The 21,622-nt window shown below is 42.0% G+C and overlaps 1 protein-coding gene across 6 annotated transcripts in view; it reads right to left on the reverse strand.

Annotated features, from left to right (window-relative positions):
* CALD1 (caldesmon 1) overlaps positions 1-21,622 on the reverse strand; it is a 215,626-nt gene that overhangs the window by 170,278 nt on the left and 23,726 nt on the right. For 5 of the 6 annotated variants that reach the window (XM_023514228.1, XM_023514225.1, XM_023514231.1 and 2 more), the window contains exon 1: positions 15,724-16,046. The exons of the other annotated variant lie outside the window; for it this stretch is intronic. The gene's annotated coding sequence lies outside the window, so the exon portion shown is untranslated. Of the gene's footprint in view, positions 1-15,723; positions 16,047-21,622 lie in introns of those variants that run through there. 6 annotated transcript variants of the gene reach the window in all.

Consider the following 21,622-nt stretch of genomic DNA (forward strand, 5'->3'; position numbering starts at 1 on the left):
AACTTGATAGAAAGGACAACAACCAGCCTTAGCAGGGAAGGTTATAAAGCCACATATCCAAACAACTCTAGAGCTGGAGAACTCACATCTATTTCGTCCCCCTCATTATAAGTTAATACCCCAGAAGCCTGAGTCACCTGCCTGACATCATCAAGGTGCTCAAAGGCAGAAACTGAACTGGATGAATTCTTCCCATTGGTGTCTGCTGCTAACTCCTATTGCAAAGAAAGCTTGGAAGCTCAGGATGTGGAAGACTGTATTGAAATGATTTCCGGAAAGCATCCACTTTATAACTTATCAACTTGTTACTAATAGGCATTTTTTCACAAGTTGTGTTTTTAAGCTGGCTAAAATCTTTCAATCTCAAGATTCTGGGGAATATGAATCACACCTTTTTTTCTCCTAGTGTCAAAGCTGTGACATTTCACTGTGGTATGATGCAACTTTGAGGGCAGAGTTTCAGCAATTCAACAGCCAGGGAAAACTTTTCACTCTAATGCTTATGCTTCAAACTACAGAATTGGGTGTGTGTGTTGGGGGGGGGTGATATCAATATTACCACCTGTTCGGAAAATGACCAGCTTTAGAGTCCTAGAGCTGCAATAGAGTCCTAACATCTGGCATCAGAGTGGGACGGGCTGAGCAATCTGCTAATGATCTCGTGGGAAGCAAATTAGAGGAGGCCTAGGGTAGGACAGGTGGAAAGTCCCCAAGAGACTGCAGGTCCAGTAAGCATATGTTGAAGAAAAGAGTTGCCTTACACGATTTCTACTCGTGTACTAGATTTGCAGTAATATCTTTGCAATGTGCATATTAAAATTTCTCCATATGAATATTTTTCTATTATAAGGAACTTAAAAAATAAATTTTTAAAATTGGGTAGAAACCAAGGAGATCCAAATGAAGGATGGCCTTGCATTAAAAATAATGTATCACTATCGTTTATTTATGCCAAAGATGCCATAGTAATGGCCCAATAGGGGGAATTGGTGTGGGGCATAAGAGAACACTGTAATATTCTTGGACATTTTCTATAAATCTAAAAATATTCTAAAATAACTTTTTATTTAGAGAATAATGACAATAATCTATATGATTGCTTATGCAAGCTTGGCCCCACGCACCATTGCAAGGATCACACACACCTTTCTCCTACTTGTCTTCTTAGGTTCCTAGAACATGTTTAAATTTTAATATATTCAACTATTGATAGTAAAATCACAGAGATTACAAAGCACAAGCACTTTGCACATGTGTGAACTCATGTGTTAGAAATGTCAGCACTGATGAAAGATAATTTCAGTGAGTCCGAGGGCAGTGAGAGCCCAGGCTCCTGCAGCTGTGCACTTCGTGCTTTGATTTCAGACAATGCTTCAGAAAGCTTTCTGAGTATATTAGAGGGAAAGTTTCAATTAAATGGTAGTCTGTCTTAACCATCTGTTTTCAGCACTGTAGGGTTTCAGAGTGTCTCCAAACCAAACAAGACGATTCTCAATGTTGCTTTCAAAGATGAGGATGGAAAGGAACATACTTGCCCCAGAAGCCTAAAAAAAAGGGAAATAAGAAAGCTGGCAATGGAGTTGGGACAGTCCCAGAAAGATTTAGATGAAGTGGCCATGCATGGGACAGTGGTTGGAAAACTCCAATTCTGAACTTGAGTTTTCTTTATGCATCTGACTTACATCTTCCTCCTAAAATCCAGTCAGCCAAAGTCTTCATATTTCAAAGGAAAAAGAAAACTGTCGTCTGTACTGTCTCTATTTTAAATGACACATTACTGCCTAAAATCCCTTCATATTAAAGACCACAAGGCTCCCCACTCTGGCATCTAGAGAAAGGGAAAGGCTATTGGCAGTTTATAACTAGAAGCTAGAGGCACAAGGAAGCCATTCAAAGCCACCCAGGCTATCAGCCGTAGACAGGAGGCAGGAACTCAACTACTTTCCTTTCAGAGCAACACCTGGGCTGTGAGGCTCCAGCAAAATAGAAGGGCCAAGACTCCAAAGACTTAAACCTCACTGCCAGTACTCTCTGGAAAAAGAATTGTCAATCTAGAAACCACTCCCAATGGACAAAAACAATTGCTTTATTTTAATAGCATTTTTAAGAACAGAAATCTAGAAAGGCATAAAAGTTAAAAGACAAACAAAAGTAATTCTCACCCCATCCATGCCTTCTTTCCTATTTACTCAGACACAGCTGGGTCAGCAGCTCTTAATTAGAAGACACTAATGACTCAGTCTCGGGGGCAATGGGGAGTTCCTTGAACAGATATTTCTATCCCACCAGTGCACAGCTAGGTACCTGCCCTGCAGAATGTGGCTGAAGTATTATTGTCCTCATCAATCTTCATAAAAAGATATATGTAAGCAAGAGAGCCAGGGCCCATCACGGCTAAAGCAGGAGGCTGCCCCACAGTAATAGGGCATTTATACTGCCCCACAGTATAAATCTCAGGGGGAGAAGAAATAAACAATAGAAGAAAAAGAGGAATGGGAAAATAGGAGGAGGAAGTGGAAGAAGAGGGGGGGGGAAAGGAAGGAGAGAACTTTAACAGAACCCTTTTTTACTTTCATAAAATATCTTCTTTCACTGTTTTTTGTCTCCTCATTCATTAATTTTTAGGATACTTGGAAAGAGGAGAAAAAGAAAGTTATGGCCAAAATTCCCAGATAAGCAAATAAATAAATAAATAAATGGATGAGTGCGGCCTCTTCCAGCTGACGGATTGCTCTGAAGTACTTCTGACATCTGTGGCTTGCTTCCGGTAACTTGCAAGAGAAAAATATTCTTCTTTTTCATTTTTGGGTTGAGAAGAAGTTCCAGGCCATCCTTGCACAACCCTAAGTCTAACAAATATCTTGATGATTGCAGTGATTTTTCAGAATGAACCAGTGATTTTTGCAGATGAGTGAGTCCTAAAAGGAACCACATTTGAAAGAGACTGAAGTAAATGTTTATTCTCTCTTCATGACTCTAAGTTTATTTCTACTTATATGAAACTTACAGCAGCCATTGCCAGGCTTTTGTTATATAGACCTGTAGAGGATAAAACAAGCCAGTTTACAGAAGTCATAATGAAGGCAAGGCACAGTTGGCCTCAGCTGTCACTTTCTGTTTTTCAGGCCATGTATTTTCATCATTTTCACCTCTAGTGTATACACAGACACGTATGTGATATGCGTCCCGGGAGAGGCTTGACACATACGTAGATCATGTTGACATAGCAGGGATAGGCACGGCTGTTTGTGGGGTACGGGGATTCTTCCATTCTCTGGCAGAGGTGCTGAAGTGGTACAGACAGTACAGGCAGGGATCACCTCACGTCTAAAGCCCCTTGTAATATCAGGTGTTTATCTGAAGTGTGTGGGTGCACACACATATGCTCAGCTGTGCCTTGATTCATCTCAGGAGCACAGAGAATGTATCCTGCGTGTATCACAGCCCACAAGCAAGACCTCCCTGAGCTGCAATCAAGATAACATCAAACAAGGAGGTGTGAGGGAGGAAGAGGGATTCGACTGGTGGGACAAGATACAGAGGTGGGTAGAACGCAAGGGAGGGAGAGGGGACAACGGAAGTGAAAAACTCACATTGAAAAAATATAGAAGGCTTCCTGCAGTGGAAATGAGAAAAAAGATTAGAACATAAAGTGCTTAACAAAGAAAGGTGCAGAAAGAGTGAGTGTCTGATAGGTGAAGAGAGATTTATGGGGAGCAGGAAGCTACGCCATGGATAGGATAACCAGCCATCCTGTTTTGGCTGCAGCCAAAGGTGCTGTACTAATAGCGCCTCCTTTCTCTCTCCAAAGTGTCCCGGTATGGTTGACAGATGGTACCATCTATCACCCTGTCTATTGGCTACACCTAGCCAAAGACAGAGAGTAGCCACAGGCAGGATTAAACCTGGGAAATAGACACCAAGAAGAGCTTTAAGGAGGCTGAAGAGAACCAGGGCTAAAGGTAATTGTCTAAAAAGGGGGAGGAGGAGCGCAGACACAAGATGTGGACACATGTAACCTCCTGGGCCAAACGTGGCTGTGAGAATGTATGGAGAAGAGACAGAAGAAAACGAAGACTAAGAGACAGATGATTCAGGGCACAGGCATGTGAGGACTAGTGGTTACCATCAGCATGTATAAAAATGACTAAAGCACCATCCTCTCTCTGCTCGCTGTGTAGACACGTACACGCACAGAGTCACATCTGTTGCTGCCTCTCTGGCCCTAGCCAGCTGCCCCCCAGCCATTCACCTCCCAGTGCTCTGCCTCCCAGACTACAGGCTGCCTTGGCCAAGCCCTCCCTTCCCTCCCTGTCCCCTTCCTGCTTGCGATGGCCACTTGCCAGGTGGTCCACCACCATGGTTTCAAGGCCTTCCACAGATAGGCCACAGCCTGTGCAGCTGCGCCTCGGTGCGTCATTTCAGAGACCTCTTTTGACTTTTCACAGGATCAGAATTTCATATTGCGAAAGGCAGAAAGTAAGTGTTAAGGGCAAGTTCAAAAGGCCAAGTGATTTCCAGCAAGCCATCCCCTTAGACCCACAGGGGAGATGGAATACCACCCGCAGGAGGGTCTTCCGCACTTGGAGTTTCAGAAAATTTGGTCTGAGGATTTCTACCAGCATTTTGAATTGGGACATACTATGGGTTGAACTTTGTCACCCCCCCCCCCGATTCATATTAACTCCCAGTATCTCAGAACATGACCTTATTTGGATACAGGGTCGTTACAGAGGTAATCAAGTTAAAATGAGATTATTAGGGTGGCCTCTAGCCCAATACAAGGGGTATCTTTATAAGGAGAGGAAATGTGGACACAGACACACATTCAGAGAGAATGCCGTGTGAAGAGGAAGACAGCACCCAGGACTCCAGGAGAGGAGAGGCCTGGAGCAGGGCCTTCCCTCATAGCCCTTGAAGAAACCAACCTTGCTGATGCTTTAATCTCAGACTTCTAAACTCCATCAAAAACTGTGGCAAAATACATTTCTGTTACGGCAGCCCTAATAAACTAATAGCCCAGATGCAGCCCCCTCAAAGGAGTTGGAAGAAAGGGACAAGAGACTTACAGTGCTTTTCATTTCCCTGAGGACACTAAGTAATCCTTCTTTGAATTATCTGAATGGTAGGCACCCCCTGTGCCAAGATCGGACTGGCTGACCTTGAGTATTCAACTGCTGATGCCTCAGTTTCCTCCTCTGTGAAGTTGATTATTGGGCCTACGTTCTGAAGTCCCCACTATGACCTATGCATAAGGCAAAGAATGATCTCATCACATGTCAAACTCAGATGTAAAGTCTTGTTAACGAAACACTATTTCTGAGAGTGGCTGCCAAGGGCAAGTGGACTCAAACTTTTTTAGTAAATAAATTACTGGACAGAGAGGTAAAGCCCTTGACTTTCCTCCTGATCCTCAAAGAATCAGCTGCTTGGCCCTTTGAATACCTAAATTTGACATAATCAAACATTAAATCAGCTTGAAGCATTTGTATAAGTCGTTTAATCCCTCAGTATCTAACTCCAGAGTATCTCCCCCTGCATCTAGGAGAAGGGTGTAAACTGCTTGTTAATGTAGCTCTGCTACCAGGGAAGGAAAACACAGAAATATTTCTGCAGCCCTCTTTCTGCCTTTTCCTACTGCTGCAGGCCTAGATTCTCATCCTGTCTAGCTCTAACTTGAACAATCTCTCCAGTCAATACTGAAAGAAATGGTGTTTAGCTGTGTTTCCTTATATGGCAGGGAATGGCCGTGTGCTTGTCTATCTGAACTGTGGTATGGCTCCCTGACAGCTTATAACGATTGGTTATGGAAAACTCCAGCCCTGGTTTCCATTGCCTTCCTGAGGGAAGACACAGAACAGACAGCTGTAGAGGAATGGAGAAGGTTGGGGGGAGGGGGGACTGGTTGAATCCAGACCTGCCATTTGTTAGCTCTGGTCCTCAACCCGAACAGCATCTGCCCTATAGGAGGTGTGCCAGCAGGACGGCTGCTTGAGTCAGCTATATTTTTAATCTATCGATGCTCCAGATAGCTATCAATCCACTGCCCATTACTATGTGTGGTCTCCCCAGTTCAATGCATTTTCTCCAGATAAATTTCAACACACTCTCTCTCTCTCTCCTTGTTTTTCTTTCTCTCTCCCTCCCTCTTTCTCTTTCCCTCTTTCATTCCAGGTCTAAAACATGGAAAACCAACCCAACCTTAGGAATACCAGCCAGGAATAATATGACTCTTTAGTCATATAAGATAAAGATGACTGAGAATGTTAAAGGCAGCACAGATCTGCTGGTTGAAGGGGGGTAAACCCTCTGGTTGAAAGACGGTAGAGTTTTCCTGCTTCTGTAGAGCAGGAAGGTCCATGCCTCAGAGACAGACAAGCCTAGTTAGAAATTGCTTTTGCTGGCCTGAAACAGGGTTTCCTAGAACTTGAATCTATTTGTTCACATCTGACTTGCAGGAAAACCCAAACATGAAAGAAGTCTGCCTCTTGCTCCTTTCAACAGGATGGCCTGGAGGCAACAGGGATCGTGTGTGGCTGAGGGTATCAAAGCCCCTCGTCTACTGGCAATGTCCGTAGAAGTCGTGGCTGATAACCAACAACTGGTAATTTAGTGTGTATAGAGATATTATTTCTAATAGCTATGACAATTTCAAAATGGAGGTGAATCATTCCCATTTTATAAGTGAAAAAACAGATAAGAATATGGTAAATTTTGAGGTTCAAAGTCCAGTCTTCCTGTCTGCACAGTTTTTTCTCAAATATGTCACATTTCCAGAGCTGCACACAAAAGCGGAGTCTCAGCTACTTGGAGTGGTTAGTGATGGCAGCTCAGCCTGCTGGGCAGGCAGGTGGACAAAGGAGCCAGATCATCTGGGTTTGGATCCTGGCTCTGCTACTCACTGGCTGTGTGACCCTAGATATGTTACTTAATCCAACTGTAACTCAGTTTCTTCATCTGTAAAACTGGTTGTGAGGATTCCTCATTTTATTTTTGTCTAATAAAAATCTATGTACTACCAGGCGCTGTTCTAAGCACTGGGTAATGATGCATCATGAGGAATCAGGGTGCCCCGATGCGCGCACTGGCTTCAGCGTTCTTATAAAGAAGAAATGATAGACATTTATTTTTCTTACTCTTTCACACATTTACTAATCCTATGTAAGGGACACAGACTTTTTGGGGGCTCAAGTCACAGCTCTGACAAAGCCAGACAAGCTACCTGCTTTCATGGTGCCTAGACCCTAACAGAGTAAGAATAACCAACCTCGCAGCCACCAAGTATGCAGTCATTAGTATGATTTATGAATATGCAGGAATTAATTAGCATACATTATGATATGCTATCAACAACAGAGGTATTGGCTGAACTTTCCCTGTAGAGGCTAACTTTATCCCTCTGTTCCTTAGGGTCAGTGGTGTGCTAATGCATATTTAACATCAAACTTTTGGGGAAGGGGAGTTGGCTTTGTAGTGTGTGCTGATCAATTTCTTCTCTTTTCTTTCTTTTTTTTTTTTTTTTTGAGACAGAGCCTCAAGCTGTCACCCTGGGTAGAGTGCCGTGGCATCACAGCTCACAGCAACCTCCAACTCCTGGGCTTAAGCGATTCTCTTGCCTCAGCCTCCCATGTAGCTGGGACTACAGGACCCCCACAGTGCCCGGCTATTTTTTGATTATGGTTGTCATTGCTGTTCAGCAGGCCAGGGCTGGATTCGAACCCCCCAACCCTGGTGTATGTGGCTGGCACATGAGCCACTTGAGCTACAGGGGCTGAGCCGTGCTGATCAGTTTCAAGTTCCTCACATGGCATGTCTGGATGAAGAACAGGGGAGAGAAGTGCTCAGTTGCTCAGCATCATACAGCCTTTCCACCACCAGACACAATAGATGTAACTTACCTTAAAAGAATAGAAAGTGAAACATAGTAAAATAATTAGCAAGGAATGAGCTTTTTGTCAGGCTTTTCATATATTGTATTTAATTGTAAGTTTATATAATTTAACTTTCACAGTGGCTGTGTTTTACAACTGACTCTCCAAATTCCTGCAAGTTTAACAGTCAGCTTTTGGGAGCCAATATGTATTTGGGGAGCACAGGACAGTGTTAAAGGGGAAGGAGCACCTAGCCTGGGTGGTGCCAGAGTGGATCATAATCTGATTCCTTTTGAGCTGCTCTTTTCCAACAAGCTCTGCTTCCATGTACACAGGGAAGCACCTGCCCTGTACAGCAAACAGCATCAGTATAAATATAGTAACAATTCTGGCGTGCATGGAAAGAAAGTTGTTGCTCTACAACGTTTAGTGAATATAATTTATGTGCTCAGTGTTCTGAATATGGTAGATTCTTCTGGGCAATACAGAGGCTGTAACTCCTAACTGTTGAGTAAAGGAAGACCCTAGAGATTAATATTCTGTTCTCCCGTGTAAGTAAATCATCCCCCCATCTATACCCTCAAAGCCTCTTTTCTCCTGGGGCCCACATACTCCTGAAAGGGCTACCCAGAGAAGCCAGAGGCTGTGATGGCCCTCAGCCTTAGAGGAGATGTAGGCTAAGGGTAGAGGAAGCTTCTCCCCTCCTCCCATTCAGCAAAGAATTAAGAAAAACATCTTCAGTTTTTTTTTTTTTCCATAGTAAGTGAAATATCTAAAGTAACTGATCTTTGAAACATCCTAGGAACAGAAATGCTTAAAAAGAAGAATTTTCCTAGAGTCACCCCTCCCCGAGGCCTAAATTTCACTTAGTAATGGTGTCTGGAACAGGAAGTGGAAATACCATGAGAAATTTTATTCTTGCCACATTTCCAGTGCTTTACAAAAGCAAACACTGGAAATCTCATCAGAAAGTTTGACCTTATAGGGTTGATAGCTTTGTGCTTAAACTAACAAGAGTATGGGAAACTGGAGGAATTTTCAGATAAGTATTCTAGCTCTTCCTAAGAGACTCCCTGGCAAAACTGATTATTTGGTATATGTAGTTGTAACTTTTAAAAAGAAACTATTCAAAACTAAACAAATAGGCTTCTGAGGACTAAGTAACTACATACATCTCCTATCAGTTATTTTAACCATAGATGTACAGAACTGTTTCTGAGCCAGGATGTTTGATCAGAGTCACCAGGGAGCTTTTACAAACTACAGATGCCTGGACCCTGCTCTCTATCCACTGAACTGGGAATCTCCAGGGGATAGGTCTCAGGGATGTGTGGTTTCAAAAAGTTCTGCTTAACATACAGTGGTATAAAGGAAAAATTGACTGCATTGTATAACCCAAACTTACAAACTGTTAAAATGGGATACGCTCTCTTAGTATCAGGAGAAGCAATCTGGTATATACCAAAAAGGTTAACTGTCCGGGATTTAGGAGCTGTGTGTTCCAGAACTATCCTGCCACTAACTGGATGATCATGGTCAAGTCACTTGGTTTTTTTCTTCCATTGAACAAATATTTATTGAGATTCTGCCACATGCCAGGCACTGGGTGTATCCTAAATGAAAAATACAGATGTCCCCTGCCCTTATGAATGTTACTGACCAATAAGACAGAGCAGACATTAATCAAAGAAACTCCAAAATTCATACATAATTTTACTTGCTGTGGCTAGGCTTTACTTTCTCCTCTGAGAAATGAAAAATAGATCATTCCTTTTTAAAAAGAATTTCTATTGGTGATCCCAAATATATTGCCTTAACCTCTCCATATGCAATACAGTTGTGTGTTTGGGGTCCACTCATTCAGAAAACACAAAACCCAAAGCTACTATGAATTCAATAACTCTTAAATAAATTTGTATTTTATCACCATAATGCAACTAAATATAGAAAAATAGTAGCACTTCTTGTGTACGATATATTATTTACTCGGCTTGCCAAAGGCCCTCGTTGCATATATGGATTTGTTTATCTCTTGCAATAATTTTGTGGTCTCCCAGAAAGCCCAGGTCCAGAGGTTAGGAACCTAGAGGCTACATTTATGAAGAGCAAAACATAGCCACAGCCCTTTTCTTCCACAATAGAGGTCAATATCAATGGTAGAGTTTTTTTGTTCCTTCTCTGTGAGCTCAGACGCAGCCTGAGAACCTTTCTTACCATGCTAATTGGTTGAAGCTGGCAAATACATGAAAAATTACACATATTCCCTGGGCTCAATGATCTCCTAAGGTCTTCCCCACCTTAAAAAGTCTATGAATTTACATGTTCAGTTCTGCTCTCTTGAGAAACACAAATGCCTCTGTCTAAGTCCACATGAAAGTACTCCAAATATTGGAGGCATACACATGGCCCCTCCATTTTTGTTCTGTTGGAGTAAACAGCTCTAGATTCCTTATCTCTTCCTTATAGGTTTTGCTTTCCTGACCCTGTCCAGCCTTTGATGCTCATCCTGGATGCAGATTTGTCAGTGTCTCTGAAGAATGAGCCCAGAACAGAGCACAGGGCTCCAAATGTGATCTGTACTGTGCAGAAGCAGAGGAGTATTTGCTCTGGGGGACATTGTCGCAGGTACTCAGTGGATGAAAACTTGTATCTCAAAGATCGCCTAGAGCTGAAGCTTCCACTGTTTATGAGAACACTAGCTTTTACGCACTCAGTTTATTATTCTGATTTACATCGACATGCATGAGCTTTCATTTATTACAATTGTTAAATCATTGTATACCAAATTTTCAAGATGCCTTTATTTGCAGGGAGCTATATCGTACCTATAGCTCATATGAAGTTCTTGCCAACAAAACTATTCAAAATGTTCTCCTTTAGAATCTTTCTGACATGGAGGATTCTTTTCTTTTCAGTTACCAGTGATGCAAACTTCCAAGTTAATCTCCCTTCAGACTGGGTCATTTGGTCATGCCAACATAGTCATCAGGAACTGTGAGACCATCCGTCGGGTGTCTGCCTCTCGATGAATTCATTCACATATAAATTCAGATGATGCCCATTGAGAGCTGCTGGAGATCTCAGCTGATTTACTTTCCATGCTCAATTTCTCTTCTTCTTCTTTTTTTTAATATTTTATTTCATTTATTTATTTGTTTGTTTGTTTTTGCTTTTTGGCTGGGGCTGGGTTTGAACCTGCCACCTCCGGAATATGGAGCCAGCTCCCCACCCTTTTGAGCCACAGGCACCGCCCTCAATTTCTCTTCTAACTAAAGGCACCCACTGGGCTCTCCTGAGCCCGGCGGCGAGCCTGGCTGGATTAGAGCAATCCATTCATAGGCATGCCCAGGCCTTTAGTGTCCTCCTCCTGCTAAGGGACTTGACAAACAGAGACAATCATTTTTTGGCTGAACCAATAAGATCCCTTCTCTCAGAATTTGACCGGGAAGCAGGAAGAATTTTCCAGTTGATAGAACCACGGGAAGAGGCTGACACAGGCTACAGCCGAGTGATATGAATGAAACACACTGAGTGGGGACCTGTGGGCCCCTCTGGGGATACTTTCACCTACCTTCACTCCAACTCCACTCTCTGTGGACCCTGGACTTCTGTTCTTGAATTTCTCTATGATTCCACCCCCACTAGTGTTCTGATCCCAGGTACACACGTCTTCTGTGAATTGAGACTTTCCCCCACTGCCCTAGCGCATCTATCCCAGCTCAAGGGTCCTTACTGTCAGTAAGAAAGGGTGGTCTCTAAGGTTTCAGAGTTTTTATCAGATTCTTAAAGGTCTTTGTAACAACACAGAGAAGAACAACTAACAGGGACAGCCTCAGTCATCTCTTTCCTATAGCTCAGGGTCATCTTTTCCTTCCAGCCAGCCAGTTGTGAGTTTGGGGTATAAGCAGAGTGGCCCTTAGCACAGAGCATGCTCTGACATCTGTGTCTGCTCACAGAGTTCGCCCTTTCTGAAACATGCCTGTGCTAGACCCTTCTGCTATGCACTGGGCTTCAACCCGGAGCTGGCCCCACGGACTGCCAATACTGGATCAGGAAAGCCCCATGTTTGGCTTGAGGCTGAGAGCACTTGGGGAAGAGGGTGGAGGTGGAAGACTTTGGGAAAGCAAGTTAGGAATGCCACTGGGAGTACTAAAGACAGAGCAAACAGAGGTGAGAGGCAAGCTCCCAGGAGCAATCTGGTCTCAATACCAGCAGGAGCCATGGCCAGGTGCTCCTGGTTACCTCACCCTCCCTGCAAGGCCCAGGCCTGACGTGCTGGGATTCATTCCGTGCTTTTGGCAGGAGGCAGAGGAGCTGCCTCATTTCCTAAAGCCTTTCTGTTGTCAGCACGTCGTCACTGGTCTTCTGCTCAACTAGATCTTCAGATTTCCCTGTCCCTGGATGTTGCTATGCACCATGAATACACCATATTATTTCCCTTCCTAATAGCTATGTCATCTTGGTCTCTGATTATCAAAGCCATAGTTCAGACAACATTGGGATGCACCAGCATTCACTGGACTTTGGGCTTGGGGTTCTGGAAAGAACTAGGAACCAGAAGGTACCACTCAAGGAACCTCAAATATGAGAAAGGAGGAGAGGGTCTGGAATACTAGGTAAGAAGTGAAGGATACCAGGCAAGAGAAGCATAAGGTCCAGAGGACTCAAATTGTAGGCAGCCCAGCGTGTGGACAGCCTCGTCTCATTTGCACATCTTAACCTAACTGCTGTGGGACACCGGGAAACATGATGCCCATTCTACAGATGAGGGCAATGGGTCAATAACTTCCTCAAAGGAAGGTCAGGGTTATTTAAGTAGAGGAACCAGCAGTAGAACTGAGGTCTTGTAGTTGTTCTCCGAGTCAAGGCTGATCTAAAAGTATCTCTTTAAGTTAGCCAGCTACTTGGAACTCAGGGACATCGCTCCAATGCCAAACTTGGATTAGTCCGACAGAAGAAGGACTTTCAGTAAGGAGCTAACGGTTCTTTCTCCAGGCTCTAGAGAACTTACCCAGAAACCCCCTTTTTCAGTCTGAAAAATTCCTTGGCGGCATCATTCTAACCTCCTCTTTGCTCCTGTTATGCTATTTACATACCACTTTGCCAGCAATTTCCCTGTCCCCCCACCACATTACTGAGACACATGGTAGACTAGCGGCGGATGGGGAGCTGGCTAATCCCCTTTCATGCCTGTCTCCAAGTCACGTTCTTGTCTTGCTGAAGAATGACAAATAATCATGCTACCATGAAAATGCCCAATGGAGACTTTGTGGGTTTTTAAGAAAATGCCTACTGAGGTATGTTTTACTTATTAGAAAGAACAGAGACGACCCGGGGCTGGATTCTGGAACTTTCCATGGCTGGCTACAGGACCTCCATCCTCCCAAAAGCAGAAGATTCTCAGGTCAGTCACAGGAACCAATTAGAATTATTAATAGCCCGTCTCCCTGTCAGGAGGTGCTTTCATGTTTCTCATTTAAATCCTTCATGCTGCAGTTTGAGTCTCGTTCTCCTCTGTCATACAAGAATTGTGTATTTATGTCAGGCAACCTTTTGATTCAAACTGTTTAAACTGCACATTCTATTGGGTTTGAATAATGGAAATAATCTACACTTGACCAATAGATCGGTCTGCTGTACATGCCTTATGTGCCCTAAGATCAACTCTTCCTCCAATGTTCTCGGTACCAATGCGAAGCGGTAAACCATCTAATTCACACCCACATGGGAGAAAAACTCATTTTAATTCAAGTTGGGGGGAAGGGGAACAAAGTAGGAGGGAGAAGGGAGGGGAGGTTTGGTGCATACAGTATAGGGGTGTCTGGCACACCTTTTGGGTGCGGGATAATAACTATGAGGGGGACTCTACCTAATACATTCAAATATTGTGACTTGGTCGTTTATGCCCCCACTTTAACCTGAAATTTAAAAATAAAAATCAACTCTACTTGTAGTTGATTTTTTTCCCCCAGAACTTTGCTATTATGATCCTCTGTATTACATGATTTTAGCAAAATGAAAGTTCTCACACCGTGGTTGTTTCCCCACGTTCTATTCCCCTTCCTGTTGGGGAGGTGTGTTCTAGCTGATATCCAGCACAAAGAGCTGCTTAAAGCTCAACACAACCTGAAACCCTCCCTCTCCATCACCACGTGGGCAGCACAATACCTACAGTGTCACTGCGAAGAACTTAAAAGTGTTGTTGTGGTTGTTGGGCACACGAAGAAGATGGGCGGGAGTGGTCATAGCAGGGTTTGAATTTTCAAGGATTTGGAAATGTTGGTTTCAAAATGGAATTTATCCTCAAACCCTAAGATTATAGATTTCCTTCCAAACTGCATTTTCTTCATGGTTTAGAGCACAGTTGAAAAAAGAAATTGCTTTCCGTCTTTTGATTGACATTACACACACTGAAAATAGTCTGGAACTTGATCTCTTCAAGGGAAAGACAATAATCAAACGATAGCTTGTGCCTGCGGCTTTTCTCTCACACGCACTCAGAACTGTTCTAGAAATTCACGGGGAATTTTGTTCTTACGTCTCACTTCTAGGAGGAGAGAGAGGCGTGCTCAAGAAAATTATTCCCATACTTTTGAATAAAAAGAGAACAAATTATTTAATGACGCTCAACCCCACATTACTGCCATCCATGGAACCAGGACAGATCACATCAATCTGAAGCTGGTAGGCTTGAATGTCCAGCATTATTAAAAAAGTCATCACATTTATCCTTCTCACCACATAGCAGCTAATCTTCACTCAAGTTCTAGCTATGTGTCTTCTTTTGCCAAACTCATTAGAAAGATTGTACTAGTTCAGTTTACGAGCTCATCTGCATAGTCCTGTTAGCACAAGGATTCTCTGAATACCACGTACTTTGTTCTCCTCTGCTGTTTGGGGGCATGTATTCCACAGCACTAAAATCCCCTGCCCTTTACAATTCCTCTTTCTAAAAGGAATTCCAGGCTCCTACCACCAAGCTGCCTTATACTTCTGCTGCCGACACCCAAAACCTATACCTCAAAGTAAAAGCCCGTCTCTTCCTTTCTGGAACACATTTCCAGGCAACATCTTTTCAAATTCTTTCGACACACTCAGGCACACTTTCAAATAGAAAATGAGATTTCTTAAGAAATAGGTAGGAGGTTAAATGTGCTTTCTAAAAACACACCCACTGGCACATGCATTCTCTCGTTATTAGGTTTTATAGGAAACAGATTAGGGCAGGCATCTCCAGTCCTAGCAAAAAAATACCAGATCAGTGACATTAACCCCACGAGCGCCAGGTGCTAGCACTCTGTCTACCTCTAACCTTACATCCCTGCAGCTCTGGAAATCCAGTTCTTAAATATTGGTAGCAGAATTTAAAAAATGCCTTTGATTTTAACAAGTTATCCCTTATTGGCTTCTCAACCATCTAAGGAATTGCTGCTATTGTTTTTAAAGCAAAATTGCTTTAAAGCTTTGATAATACAAGAAGCAGGGGGAGATTGCCAGGCAGCAGCCTGGCACAGCGCGCCTACAAACGCTGGCCTGTGGCTATCAGGTAGAACCCCGTGTGGCTCCCCTAGACAAAAGGCTGCCCTAATCAAAGCTGCCAGCACTAATATGAGTCTTGATGGGAGCTCTCCTCTGCCCCAACTCCAAAAACACAACTTGAAATCTCATCCTGTTTGCCTTCTGGGTACATCTGCGGGGCGGTGAAGCCCAGTCTGGCTCTGGGAATTTACATGGTTTATTGCCTTAAACCAATCTTGTATCTCTGGCCACCTACGACAGGAAAGTCGACTGGAACCCAGAGAAAGTCCCCAGATTCTCTAGAAGGGAGAAGAGAAAGCCTTCTGTTCCTTACCTTGTAGGCTGAAACTTCTCCCCAGGACTGAATCGGAAAGGAAGGGCTGATTTCTTTAAGCAGGAGCGCGCAGCGAGAGGGCAGGCAGGCAGCAGCCTAATCCACACTGCTCTCTATTCAATAAAACTCCAGACCGTCCTTCCTTAGCCCCTCCCACAAGTCCATGCTAAGTGAACGCATAGCCCCTATGTTTACAGTCGGCGGGCCGTGGTATGCATTGTCCTGTAGTTTTTCTAATAGACAGCCAATGACGCCACCCGGCCAAGGTGGATGCAGCCTGCCTGTGGAGATGCCTGTCATTCCCTAGGCATGCTCAGGAAATCACTCATCAGAAAAACCAAGACCTAAAAAGCTCCGAAACCGCGTGCAGGCTGCCAAAACCAGCCTGCTCCATGCCCTTTTTTGGTTATCCTTCGCAGGGCCTCTGGAAGTGGATCCATTGTCAGAAACAATCATAAGAAATGTTAATCTTGGAGAAAGAGGCTGTCTTGTAGAACACAAATGGAGCTTTAAAAAGAAAGCATAGTCAATGAAACAGAAAGTTAACAGTAGATAGGTTTATTGGAGGTGGGGGTGGGGAAGGCTTTTAAACAGAGGGGTCCCTAGCAGAGGGTTTCCTTTGCAAAGGAGCTGCACACACATGAATTTAAGTTGTTATGCATTTCTAAAACTTGAAATGGGCAAGACCCAGGTCTGCCCGGCAGGCTGAATTCCAGCCTGAAAGAGGGGCGAGCTCTTCCAAAATGTGTCTACCTATATTACAAAAACAACCAATCCCCTCCTCCTTTCCTCCAAATAAAAATCTTAGGTCTTTTTTAGCAGGTAGCATTAGCCAGAATAAACCTAGGGCCAGGCACTGCTGGGCAGGGTATTACAGGCTTGAATCTTCTCAACGGCTTTCCACATTTCCTCCCTCTTCGCTCCCTCTGTTTCTTCAGATTTAGCAGGAGGGAGATAGTGCTACAAGTTGCTAGCAATTGATGCACAACAGAGAGGGTGTGAAAAGACCCGGCACCTGCTTTAGGGCTGGTGTAGACAGGTGCATATGAGTTTGCAAACTTAATTGTCAGACCTTGTATGACAGCGGCTCTGATGGCCATTCCAAGGAAGAGTTCCAAAATTGCTGTGAAGAGTGGACTAGGCTCTTGAGTCAGTGCCTACTGACACTACTCCCATGGGGAGTACTCCAAAATGGACCGTAGTGATGTTCAGCAATGAGGTATGTAGCCCTTTTTAGGATGAGTTTGCAAACTTAATTATCTGACCTTGTATGTGCACAGAGGTGACCGAGTTCATGTAACTTCTTGGAAGTGTCTCACCAACTCTTCCTTGGTAAGATTTAAGCTGCGGTAAGGTCAGAATTTGGAGATGCTGAATAAGAATGCAGTTAACTGGCCCACACATGCACGTGACCAAGATATTGTCCTTTCATATAGAATTCACTCAATTAGTACTTAATTCAATTAAAAAAAAAAACCTTATTTGGAGGACCTACTATTTGTTAGGCCTGGGACTAAGTGCAAGATGTATATCTCACTATTAAGTGTTTGGAAACTGTTTCATCACTGACCAAGAAGTTTTAAAATATTTTCCCAGACAAATTACAAGTACAGAAGCTTGGGCTTGAGGTTTTACTGTTTAAGCCTTCTCCCTATTTATGAATATCTGACTTAGAAACAGTCTCTATTTAGGAAAAAAGTCCCTTCCCTCTGTGCCTTATTCAGAACACTTGGAAAGTGATGGATCCACACAAGTAGTTTCCTTCTTCAGGTTTCAGTGTTGACAAGTTACACACATCAGTCTCTGCACACATCTTTCTTGGGAAAGTTGCTCCCTCTTCTATTCTTGACTACAACTGCTACCCAGCCAAAACAAAAATTATACCTGAGGCTACCAAGGCTACCAAGCAATGGAGGAGGTGAGTTTCAAGTATCCCAAGTTAAAGCTCAAGATGTCCACCTTTCCCAGAGAAATGGACCAAATACTGTTTTGTGGAAATAGTACAGTCAATGTTGCATTTTGAGTACACCATAGCTCAACCCAATAGTCAGTGTTGCATTTCAATCCACTACACTGTGGCTCAACCCTGCATTTATGGGACACCACTGTTTATACAATTGTTCCTATGGGAAAATGTTTCAGATTCCAAATAAATGATTTAGAAATAAACTTTTGGAACACAGCCAGTTTGGCTGCTGGAGACATCCCATATCTCGACAGGTTGTAAAGATAGAAAAATACTCCATAGTCTGGTAAACTGCTGAACTTGAAGACATTGTGGGGCAGACATCAGGGAGTTCTGAAAACAACTCATGTGGTAATGTCTGTGTGGAGATATGACCTATGTCCGGAGATGTTCAGGGCACGTGATCTCCATGCAGGCAGTATTGTCCGTAACTCAGGGAGGCCTAGTCCGAAGTGCTATTTTCCGTTGCCACTGCTGATTATACGATCATCTCCTAAGCAGCATTTTCCTTGCTTGTATAAACAATGCCCTTGGTTGAACACCATCAGGGCATAATTTGGAACCTATGAACAAAGTAAGTACCAGCTTTCCAGAGGAAGGAAAACTTATGCTACAAAAAGGAAATATTATCAACAGGAAACAAGAAAGGACATGCATTTTGCATGGTTTGTAGAAGATAAACAACTAAGTATTTGGGGGTTATGTCTTTTGAAAGAAAGAAGTATGTTTCCCCAGATAAATTCTGGATGCCTCATGTGCAGGGATTAGTGGGTGAGTGCAGCCTATTTCTCAGCCTATTTTTAATGCATTTGAAAATAGACTTACTGTGGAGGAACTAACAAATTTCATGTAATTTACACAAGAATGCAGAAAAATTCCTTTCTCTTTGTCTTTTTATGTTTTTTCAAAAACAAGCAAGAATTTTAGAAAGAAAGAAGAGGAAATAGAAAGAAAAAATGTATATGTTGCCCAGCCTCTGCCTTGAGAAACTTCACTTTCACAGAATTTACTTTTGCCAGAGGTCATTTGTAAACAGCTGAAAATACATAGGCCTTATAAAGGAGATGTCTGTGGACTGTACCTCCCATTAGAGTCATCCAACATAAAGAATCGCTTGTCTATCATAGGCCGTGTCTACCAAATCAAACCATAATAAATCTAAAGAGGCATTTGGAAATATCTAGATGATTCATTGTATTTTTTTCCATCCCCGCAGAGTGTTTACTATCATGTAGATCTATAGCTCCCAATTATATTTTGCTTATGTTTCAACTTAGAAGTAAAAACAGACCATACTTCTTTCATTCCAAATTAGAGTCACTTCATTTAGTTCATGAAACATGCTCATACTTCCAGTTTAAAATGTCTACTTTATCGAATAGAAAAGAGGATTTGAAGTTTTTGAAAGGCAGCAGAACACACCTTCCCACGTTCTGTTAGTCAAATGAAACACTTCCTGACACTTAGGTTTATAAAACAGTAAAAGCAGGTTGGTAGGATCTTGATATCAAAATTGGACAGCAAAGTACAAAAAGGTGGAGAATTTGGATTAAGTGCACTCATGAGGCTAGATTTAAAAAAAAAATTAGAAAGATGAATCCAATAAAATAAAACAAATACAACCAATGCAGAGGTGGTTCACAATCCAAAAATCTAACGATATATGTTACAGTTTAAAAGTAAAATAAGTAAATAAATAAAAGAAATAGAAAAACAAAAAGAGAAGGATCATCTCAATGATAAACAATAATACTTAGTAAATCAGTAATCATTTATAGATTAGGAAAACTCTCAGATAATTAGGAATGAGAAAATATTAAAAGCAGTCCCACTATAACCAATGAAAAGACAAGAATGACTATTCCCCTGTGGTATATGTATACCATGGAATACTATACAGCCATAAAGAAAGATGGAGACTTTACATCCTTCATGTTTACATGGATGGAGCTAGAAAATGTTCTTCTTAGCAAAGTATCACAAGAATGGAAGAAAAAGTATGCAATGTACACAGCCCTATTATGAAACTAATTTATGGTTTTCATATGAAAGCTATAACCTAATTATAGCCTAAGAATATGGGGGGGAGGGGACAGGGAGAGGAGATGGGTGGAGGGAGGGTGATTGGAGGGATCACTTCTATGGTTTATCTTACAAGGGTACAAGTGAATCTTTCTAAGAGTATAATATAATCGTCTTAACACAATAACTAAGAAAATGACATAAAGGCTATGTTAACCAGTTTGATGAAAATATTTCAAATTGTATATGAAAATACTACACTGTACCCCATGATTGCATTAATGGACACAGCTATCATTTAATAAAAAAAAAAAAAAAATGACTATTCTTCTTTTTTTTTTTTTTTCTGAGACAGAGTCTTACTATGTTGCCCTTGGCAGAGTGCTATGGCATTACAGCTCACAGCAACCTCCAACTCTTGGGCTTAAGCAATTCTCTTGCCTCAGCCTCCCAAGTAGCTGGGACTATAGGCACCCACCACAATACCTGGCTATTTTGTTGTTGTTGTTATAGTTGTTCAGCTGGTCTTGGCTGGGTTTGAACCCGCCACCCTCGGTGTATGTGGCTGGCACCATAACCACTGTACTACAGGCACCAAGCCTGACTATTCTCTTCTAAAATTAAAAAATTGTGCTGGATTCCTAACCAACACAAAGAAATAGGAAAAAGAACCATTGTGATTAGAAAGAAAAACAAATGTCTTTATTTGCTACATAATTATCTGTGTAGAAAATTCAGAAGAATCTACAAATCTCAGAACAGAAGAGCTTCGTGAGATTGTTGGAGTTGCATTCAAAGTGTACTTTTTGTTACTATTACAACAAATGGGAATGAATGTAATAAAATACATTCCTTTTCTTTTGCAAGAAAGTTACAAAACCTGATTTACAGACATAAAAACTTTAATAAATATGCCATCTTCATGAATGAAATACCTCAAAATTGTAAACATGTAAATTTTCCTCAAAGTAATCTATGCATTCAAAAGACAAGTTGTAGAACTTGATAAAATAATACTAAATATGAAAAAGCAAAGATCTAAAAATAGGTAAGGAGATATTTAGCAGGAAACTCTAATTTAGATAAGTGTTACTGGCACAAGAATAGACAAATAGATAAATAGAATAAAGGAGAAACCGTATAAACAGATCTAAGTACATATGAAAAAAATTTAAATAATAGAGGAAATAATGTAAATTAGAAGGGTGGATCATTCTATTCATGGTAAAGTTATAATTATATAAGAAGAATAAGTTTAAATTCAAAATTTCTATCCCATACTAAAATAAACTAGGTTACATTGAAAAAGAAACTTGAAAAGGAACAGAAAAAATTGGGCAGGGAATGTCAAAGAAACCCCAGAACTCACAAATGAAAAGACTGATGAATCTGAGGATCTAGTTAAACATGACAATCAAAGGACATTTATTTGTTTCTGCTCCTTTCTCAAAATGATAGTAAAGAATATATTTTTTTAAAATGCATAAATAAACTGCATAAGGCAAAGTTTACTGGAAAGGAATTAGCCAGTTCCAGATGTCAGCCAAATTTTGGAATATGGAAAATGGATGGCTAGTTGGTAATTGATTTAACAGAGTTGAGCAGCTGAAATCTGGCCTGCAAGTTGGGATGCCAACAAGAAAGAAGCTGGTCCAAGTCTCAGAAGTAGGAAAAAATCCAGGAGGTGGAAGCCCTGGGAACCTCTGAAGGTGAGCCCTGGAAGAGAAAATAGGTTTGGGTGAAAATCTAAGGAATAGTTCAAAGCCTACCTGTCCTCCTCAACCCCCACGCCACCAGGTGAATACCCCTCTCAACCAGACAGAAAACTGGAAGTTTATTCTGTTTGTTCTCTGAGGAGAAGTGTGGATTCAGAGGTACCAAGCAAAGTGAATGGAGAAGAGGCTGTCTTAC

The sequence above is a fragment of the Otolemur garnettii genome, unplaced genomic scaffold (genome assembly GCF_000181295.1).
Source record: "Otolemur garnettii isolate 467f Iridium unplaced genomic scaffold, OtoGar3 scaffold00049, whole genome shotgun sequence".
Lineage (NCBI taxonomy): Eukaryota > Metazoa > Chordata > Mammalia > Primates > Galagidae > Otolemur > Otolemur garnettii.